Source organism: Erinaceus europaeus, chromosome 3, assembly GCF_950295315.1.
Source record: "Erinaceus europaeus chromosome 3, mEriEur2.1, whole genome shotgun sequence".
Taxonomy (NCBI): domain Eukaryota; kingdom Metazoa; phylum Chordata; class Mammalia; order Eulipotyphla; family Erinaceidae; genus Erinaceus; species Erinaceus europaeus.
Genome location: NC_080164.1, coordinates 131,592,302 through 131,600,933, shown reverse-complemented (window position 1 = coordinate 131,600,933; position 8,632 = coordinate 131,592,302).

Genomic DNA, 8,632 nt, shown 5'->3' with positions numbered 1-8,632 from the left:
GCACTGAAAGCAGGCCCCGTTTTGCTTACGTGGGGCAACTGCATAGACCTGTGTCGTAGCGGGTGTCCCATAATTGCCTGATGTAAGCTCCTGTGTCGCTAGAATCCAATTATCCAGGTGTAGGTGTTTAAGATTAAGGCATACCTGACGGAATTGTGGTGTCATGCCTTCCCAGACAATAGAGCGCAGGAGTAGTGTGCGGACGTCAGGATTATAAACCTTTCTCTCTAAGCTTCTCTTCACCCTTGAGATGAAGCTCACCAATGACTCATCAGAGCCTTGGTGAAAAGAGTTAATGGGAGCTGATGGATCTACATCAGGTGTGGTCACCCTTTCCCATGCTTGTGTTGCACAGATGCGTACCTGTTCAAAATAACCAGTTGGAAACCTGGCTTCTGCCTGCTGAGCTCCAGATTCATAAGCTCCTGCTCCAAACAAAGCATCAGAATTCCATTCTATCTGTTTGTTACTATTTTCCTGCGATTGCCTAGAGCACTCATCGCGGAAACATGTCTGCCACTGAAGATAGAGAGGGTCTGGGAGTGCAGCACGAGCCAGTTCTTTCCAGTCTTGTGGTGTATTTAAATGTTGGTAAAAGCTTCTCAAAACGGACTTGGTCCATGGAGAGTGCATACCGTCCTCCTTGACTGCTTGCCTGAGCGTCCCAAGTTCTTTCGAGGAATATGGCTGCCACGGCTGAGGGTTTTGTTTAGAAGGGGCCAAGTTTACCGGGAATGTGTGGATTTGGTCCGGTGGCGCGGGAGAGGGAGCTACAGAAGTGGAAAGTTCAGTAGAAACTGCTGTAGTGGCTGCAGGGGAGACTAAACGCATATCTACGGGGACGGAGCTCCCGGGGTGGACTGCACATGGTTTAAAATCCTTAAATGCTGAAAAAATATCCTTTAGCTCTCGTATCTCAGCCACTAGATCTCTTAATGGTGATGTATCAGCAGGGGGCGGGGTCAGGGACGAGGAAGCCTCAGGCGGAGCTGAAACCGCGGCAGCAGGGGCCGGGGGCGGGGTCAGGAAAATGGAAACTGCAGGCGGAGCTGAAACTGGGACAGCAGGGGCAGGGGCGGGGTTCAGGAACGCAGAAGCTGCAGGCAGAGTTGAAACCGCGGAGGCAGGGGCCGTGGGCGAAGCTGAAACCGGGACGGAAGGGGCAGGGTTCAGGAACGCAGGCGGAGCTGAAACCGGGATGGAAGGGGCGGGGTTCAGGAACGCAGGCGCCTCAGGCGGAGCTGAAATGGAAGCTGAAACCGGGACGGAAGGGGCAGGGTTCAGGAACGCAGGCGGGGCTGAAGCCGGGATGGAAGGGGCGGGGTTCAGGAACGCAGGCGCCTCAGGCGGAGCTGAAACGGAAGCTGAAACAGGGACAGAAGGGGCAGGGTTCAGGAACGCAGGCGGAGCTGAAACCTGAAAGGTGGAAGGGGGTGGGGTCAGAGGAGGAGCGTCCGAACACGTGTGCGTGAACGGAATTCTTGGGTTTAGCCGCTGATCGCTTAGGATGTCTAAGTCTTAAGCACATGTGATTTAACTCTCGTACCTCAGCCTCAAGGTCACTTATCATTATGGCATACCACGTTTTACATATCTTGAAAGTGGCGACCACAGTTAAAAAAATCCAAGGGGTAGCGAAAATTAAACCTTTTATGACAGCGGGAATCTGTCCCAGGTCAAGAGATAATGACTGGGACACCTCCTCATAAAACGAGAAATTTCCCATAGTGGAGGGAAAGGCGGGGCCACAGAAGTGGGCGGATGCCACTTACCAGTGTCTGGGCGGTTTCGGAGACCTCAGGCCGGGCGTGGTGTGGGTACGGAACACGATGGGCGCCAGATGTTGTTGAGGTGGTCTGGTGTCGGGCTGCACCGCGGAGAAGAGAGCGGACGTCCAGAGCAAAGGGGTACACAGATCTTTATTATAGGATGGGGGGGAGGTTTGGTTCAGACCACGTGGAGCCAGCCAGCAATGGCCGACCACGGGGGGGAGAGCAGGGAGCGAGACCTCAGAGAGGGAGAGCCGAGAGCCCAGAGAGAGAGAGGGGGGGAGGGGTGAGGGGGCTTTTTATTGGGCGACAACCAGGGGTGACGTGTAGGGCCAGGATTGGTTGAAAGGGGGCACTCTAGGATTTAGCGAGGCATAGGAAAACCTGGGGGCGGAGCCAGGATTGGTTGAAAGGGGGCACTCTAGGATTTAGCGGGGCATAGAAAAACCTGGGGGCGGAGACTGCATCAGAATAAGTCCTCAGCAACACGGTTGGTAGCACAGCGGGTGAAGCGCAGGTGGCGCAAAGCGCAAGGACAGGCATAAGGATCCCTGTTTGAGCTCCCGGCTCCCCGCCTGCAGGGGAGTCGCTTCACAGGCGGTGAAGCAGGTCTGCAGGTGTCTGTCTTTCTCTCCCCTTCTCTGTCTTCCCCTCCTCTCTCCATTTCTCTCTGTCCTATCCAACAACGAGGACATCAATAACAACAACAGTAATAACTACAACAATAAAACAACAAGGGCAACAAAAGGAAATAAATATTAAAAAGAAAAACTTAGAAATGTACATCTGTGTGGCCCAGGAGGTGGTGGATAAAGTATTGCAATCTCAAGCATGGTTGGGTAGGATGTCATTTACGGAGGAGGACCAAAGCTGATTCGTAGGGAAAACATAGTCGTAGCTTTGGGCATTTAAAGCTTGGAGTGCCTATGGGACACTGAAGAAGAGATGTTAAGCAGGAGTGGCAAATGTAGATCTGGAGCAAAAGGAATGCATTGCATTAGTGTCTGGATTGTTTTTGAGCTGGGTGTTTTTTTAAAAAATATTTTATTTACTTACTCCCTTTTATTGTCCTTGTTTTATTGTTATAGTTATTATTGTTGTTGTTGATGTTGTTGTTGGATAGGACAGAGAAAAATGGAGAGAGGAGGGGGAAGACGGGGGGGGGGGAGATAGACACCTGCAGGCCTGCTTCACCACTTGTGAAGTGACTCCCCTGCAGGTGGAGAGCTGGGATCCTTACGTCGCTCCTTGCGCATTGCGCCATGTGCGCTTAACCCGCTGCACTACCCCCCAACTCCCGAGCTGGATGTTATTTTAATGCAAGAAATAGGGAAACCAGAGCACTGTTCGATTCTGGCTTGTAGTGATAATGGGGACTGAACTTGGGGCACTGGAAGATTAGGCATGAAAGCTTTTCTGCATAATCATTCTGCTGTCTCCAGGCCAAGCTGCATTCTAATTAAATCTCATGGCACCCTACTGATATCTCAGCCATTAAACAGATCTGAGTTTCTAGATAAACTTTTGCTAAGGTAAAATCTGACATTTTACACTGATGGGGCCTGTATTTTCTTAAGTGAAAGCTTTCTGATCACCAGGATAAAGGACACACAGTTTGGGTAACTGATTCTTCAACTAAAATAACAAATTCATTCAACAAGAAGCTTAAATGCTACTGAGGGTTCAGGGCTGTTGAACTCAGTTGCAGAAGACTCAAGTATGTGTACCTTGTCTAGGAAATGGGTTTTTCCCAATGCTTCTTCTGAACAATGTTTATTCTATGCTGCTGAACGAAACTAACACTCAGAATACAAAAGCTGAGCATAGGCTACGCTGGCTCATTTGTAGAGCATACCTAGCAGCTGAGAACTGTGGCTCCTTAGCTTTGACATTTGGTCTTGGCAGAAATGATTTCAGTTTGAATCTCAAACCTCCCCCCAACCTGCATTTTACAAGAAGTTTAGTGGAGATCCACTATTTCAGTGGGAACTTGTTCAAACAATGGGATTTTTGACATGATGGACATTGATAAGGGTGGTTTGGGCCAGTACAATTAATACAGCACCAACTCACAATTTTCAATCACTTCAATGTTTTTTGTTTTTACCAGAGAATAACTCAGCTATGGCTAACGGTACTAGGATGGAAACTGGAACTTTCTCAAGCACAAATCTGGCATGAGATTGTTGCACATTAAAAAAAAAAAATCCCGGGAGTCGGGCTGTAGCGCAACGGGTTAAGCGCAGGTGGCGCAAAGCACAAGGACTGGCATAAGGATCCCGGTTCGAACCCCGGCTCCCCACCTGCAGGGGAGTCGCTTCACAGGCGGTGAAGCAGGTCTGCAGGTGTCTATCTTTCTCTCCCCTTCTCTGTCCTATCCAACAACGACAACAACAATAATAACTACAACAATAAAAAACAACAAGGGCAACAAAAGGGAATAAATAAATTAAATAAATATTAAAAAAATAAGTAAATAAATCCCTTTCATTCAGTAGGAAATTGAGAGGGGGAGGGAGAGATAGGGGTAGAGAAGCCTTTACTGCTCATGAAGCTTCCCTCTTGCAGGCAGGGACCAGAAGGTCAAACCCAGGTCCTTGCACATGGTAAGAGGCACACTGTATTGGGTGTACCACAACCTGGCCCCTGCTGCACATTTCCTCAGTTTGATTATATATATTCCCCTTTCCCTTTTTAATTTGGCATGCACAGAACCAGGTGTCATATGCTTTACATTGGTTTGTTCTAGCCCTCCCCCCGCCAAGAGAATTGGATCAGTCCAATTAATTTCGCAGGCCTGCTTGGCCCCGCCCCAAGGGACCCCGAGAGAGGGTTCCTGAGTCCGAGAGTTCCAGAGTTCGAGAGTAAGAGAGAGGGTTCCTGAGTTCGAGAGTGCCAGAGTTCCTGAGTTCGAGAGTGCCAGAGTTCCTGAGTTCGAGAGTTTCAGGGTTACAGAGTAAGAGAGAGTGCCAGAGAGACAGAGTTCCTGGGTTCCTGAGTTCCAGAGAAAAAGAGAGAGTGCTCGTGCCGCCGCAAAGAGACAGCAGAGTTCTGTTTGGTGATTAGTTTGTCTTAGTTTATGAATCGTTGTTCCTGAATAAAGAAATACAGCTTCTCTGCCCAGCCGTTGTCTCTGCGTCTCTGTTACCCGCCAGTGAAGCTAGACCCGCCCGGCCAGAGCCTTCCGAATTTTAACAACAAATGGCGCCCACGTGGACCTGACCTGTGCATCTCTCAGATAAGTAAAGACAATTTGGCTACCTATGCACTATGGCCTTCTCTTCTGCTTGTGAAGAGATCTCCAAAGGCCTCTGCTCTTTCTTCACGAGACTGTTTTGCTGTTTCTGGAACATTTATCTCTGGACCACTCTGTGGTTTCCACTCGCTTGGGCGAACTCAGAACAGCCAGCGGGAAGAGCCAGCGGGCGGGAGGCGAGGCGCGGAGCTGCTGTTTCCACCTGGTTAAACAGCCAGCCAGCCGGCTGCGCCCAGAAACTCTCGAACTCAGGAACTCAGTCTCTCGCACTCTCGAACTCAGGAACCCAGGAACTCTCGGACTCAGGAACCCTCTCTCAGGGTCCCTTGGGGCAGGGCCAAGCAGGCCCACGAAATTAATTGGACTGATCCAATTCTCTTGACGGGGGGAGGGCTAGAACAAACCAATGTAAAGCATATGACAACCAGGGATCAGACCTAGGGCTTCAGACATGAAAATCCTGTAGTCTGCCCACTGAACAACCTCCCCAGCCATTAGCATTTACATATGGATTTGGAATTAAGGACTTGTTGCTTGGGAAAATGTCTTTATGTCAGAAATGAAATGATATAGCAGGGAGAAGTGCCTTGTAGGACTCTGGAAGCTCGTTTGGTTTGCCTGACAGACCCTAAATCTTGCAAACTGGGAGTAGGTAGTTCTTTTTTCCTTTTTAAAAATATATTTCTTTTTCTTTCTTTCTTTTTGCCTCCAGAGTTATTGCCAGGGCTCAGTGCCTGCACCATGAATCCACTGCTCCATGAGGACATTTTTCCCCTTTTGTTGTCCTTGTTGTGGTTATTATTGATATCATCATTGTTGGATAGGACAGAGAGAAATGGAGAGGAGGGGAAGACAGAGAGGGGGAGAGAAAGACAGACACCTGCAGACCTGCTTCACTGCCTGTGAAGTGACTCCCCTGCAGGTGGGGAGCTGGGGGGCTCGAACCTGGATCCTTACGCTGGTCCTTGGGATTCGCGCCAGGTGGGCTCAACCCACTGCCCTACCGCCCGACCCCCAAAATACATTTATTTACTTATTATTGGATAGAGACAGAGAGAAATTGAGAGGGGCGGGGAAGTAGAGAGAGACACCCACAGCACTCTTTCACCACTCTCCCCCTGCAGGTGGGGACCAGGGGACTTGCACACTGTAATGTCAGTGCTTAACCTGGTTCGCCACCACCTGGCCCCTAGTAGCTAGTTCTTTCGCCATTCAATAATCCAATCTTGGGTGCTGGGCAGTGGCGCACTGGGTTAAGCGCACATAGTACCAAGCCCAAGGACCTGCGCAAGGATCCTGGCTTGAGAGCTGGGCTCCCCACCTGCAGGGAGGTCACTTCACAAGCTGTGAAACAGGTCTGCAGGTGTCTCTGTCTCTCTCTATCCTATCTTATTTCTGTCCTATCCAAAAAAAATAAAAAAGAAATTGAAAAAATGACCGCCAAGAGAAGTGGATTTGTAGTGTAGGCACGGAGCCCCAGTGATAAGCTTGGAGGAAAAAAAAAAAATCCAATCTTTAAGCATCCTATATCTTGATTTTGAGTGTAGGAGGTGGAATACCTAGAAGCATTATTCCCTAGTAACTCAAGTGTAGTACAGTGGGCTTGGTGCCAGCAGTATGAATCCACAGTTCCTGGCAGCCATTTTTTTGGACAGGACAGAGAGAAATTGAGAAGGGAGGGGAGAGAGAGAGACAGAGACACCTGTAGACCCACTTCACTGCTTGTGAAACTTTTCCCCTACAGGTGGAGAGTGGGGTCTTGATGCTAGATTCTTGCTGGGGTCCTTGAGCTTCATACAGTGTTTGCTAAACTGCCCCTGCTCCCTGGGTTATTTAGAATAGCATAAGGATAAAAGGATATGAGAATGGAGAACTAGTTCTGCTTCCGGGAACTTGAGAAAGCTTCACTGAAGTAGTCGTTGACTAGGGTTAAATTTACTAGGCAGATGAGGGTTATATCCAGAACTAGGGTGAAAGCTGAGTTCTAAAAAATATTGGACATAGGAACATACTTGAACTATAACATGTAGGAATATGAGAGATACGGCATTTATTCTATAACATAAATATGTGAGCTTTAAAATCATTTCTAGGTTTTCTGGGGCTTTAAAAATATAAATTCCAGGGAGTCGAGCAGTAGCGCAGCGGGTTGCAAGGACAGGCATAAAGATTCCGGTTCGAGCCCCCGGCTCCCCATTTGCAGGGGAGTCGCTTCACAAGCATGAAGGAGGCCTGCAGGTGTCTATCTTTCTCCCCCTCTCCATTTCTCTCTGTCCTATCCAACAACGATATCAATAACAACAACAACAATCACTACAACAATAACACAAGGGCAACAAAAGGAAATAAATATTAAAAAATTGAAAAATGTAAATTCCAGGTGCAGGATATAATCCAGTCTGTTAGAACAAAAAACTTGCATGGCTGAGGCTACAGACATCTTGGGTTTGGTCCCTGCCACCAACAGAGCTGAGTAGTGCTCTGGTCTCATAACAAATACTGTATATATATATATATATGTCAAGAAGCCCAGAAACTACTGGTTTATGCCTGAATTAAAATGAGCATTTTAGAAAAAGCTGGGCACATCTAATGCTATGTCAGTACCAGAAGATTCCTCTCTAGAAGAGATTCAAGAGAAGTTTCAGGTGACAATTGGAATATTTGATTGTTGCACAATACCTACTTCTGTGCTATTTGGTTGATTGCTATAGTTATGACTACTCCATCTAAGACAGGCTTTCGTGTGTATGTGTGTATATAATTATTATTATTATTCCCTTTTGTTGCCTTTGTTTTATTGTAGTTGTTATTGATGTCATCGTCGTTGTTGGATAGGTCACAGAAATGGAGAAGGGAGGGGAAAGATAGACACCTGCAGACCTGCTTCACCGCCTGTGAAGCGACTCCCCTGTAGGTGGGGATCCGGGGGCTCGAACCCGGATCCTTACACCAGTCCTTGCGCTTTGTGCCACCTGCACTTAACCTGCTGTACTTAACTAGAACACTGCTCAGCTCTGGTTGATATGGGTTAGTCCTGGGACCTCAGAGCCTCAGGCATGAAAGAACTGCAAAACCACTATACTATCTCCCTCTCAGAGCTTGGATGTTTAATGAAATTTTCAAAGTTTGATATGTCTTAATCTCCCTTGGGGATCTGGATGGTGCCAGAGAATGTCAATTTATTTAGCGATGTGGTGAAAAACAAAGATGTCAATTGTCCCGAGTTCTCTGCTATATTTTGCACTAGTCTGTTTCCCCAGAGGTGGGACACATGTTTAACTGGCCAATAATCATTTGTTGACTCAAGCAGCACCTAAATAGCTTCACTTTCTTTTAGGTATATTGCAAGAAGCTGCAAATCCCAAAGGTGGAATAATCCCGTTTCCAGTCAAGGCTTATGGGATTTCTAATAGGCCTATTAAAGAACTTTACCGTTACCCAGTAAGAAACGCCCGGCGGTATTTAAAAAAACAACAACAAACAAACCACCGCAACAAACTCAGAAACCTCGTAAAGATGATCCTAGGTGCATTTTTATATCTCACTTGCTTCAAGGACTAAATTCAAGCATTACTGAATTCGTGGCAGCTTTTCACTTAACATC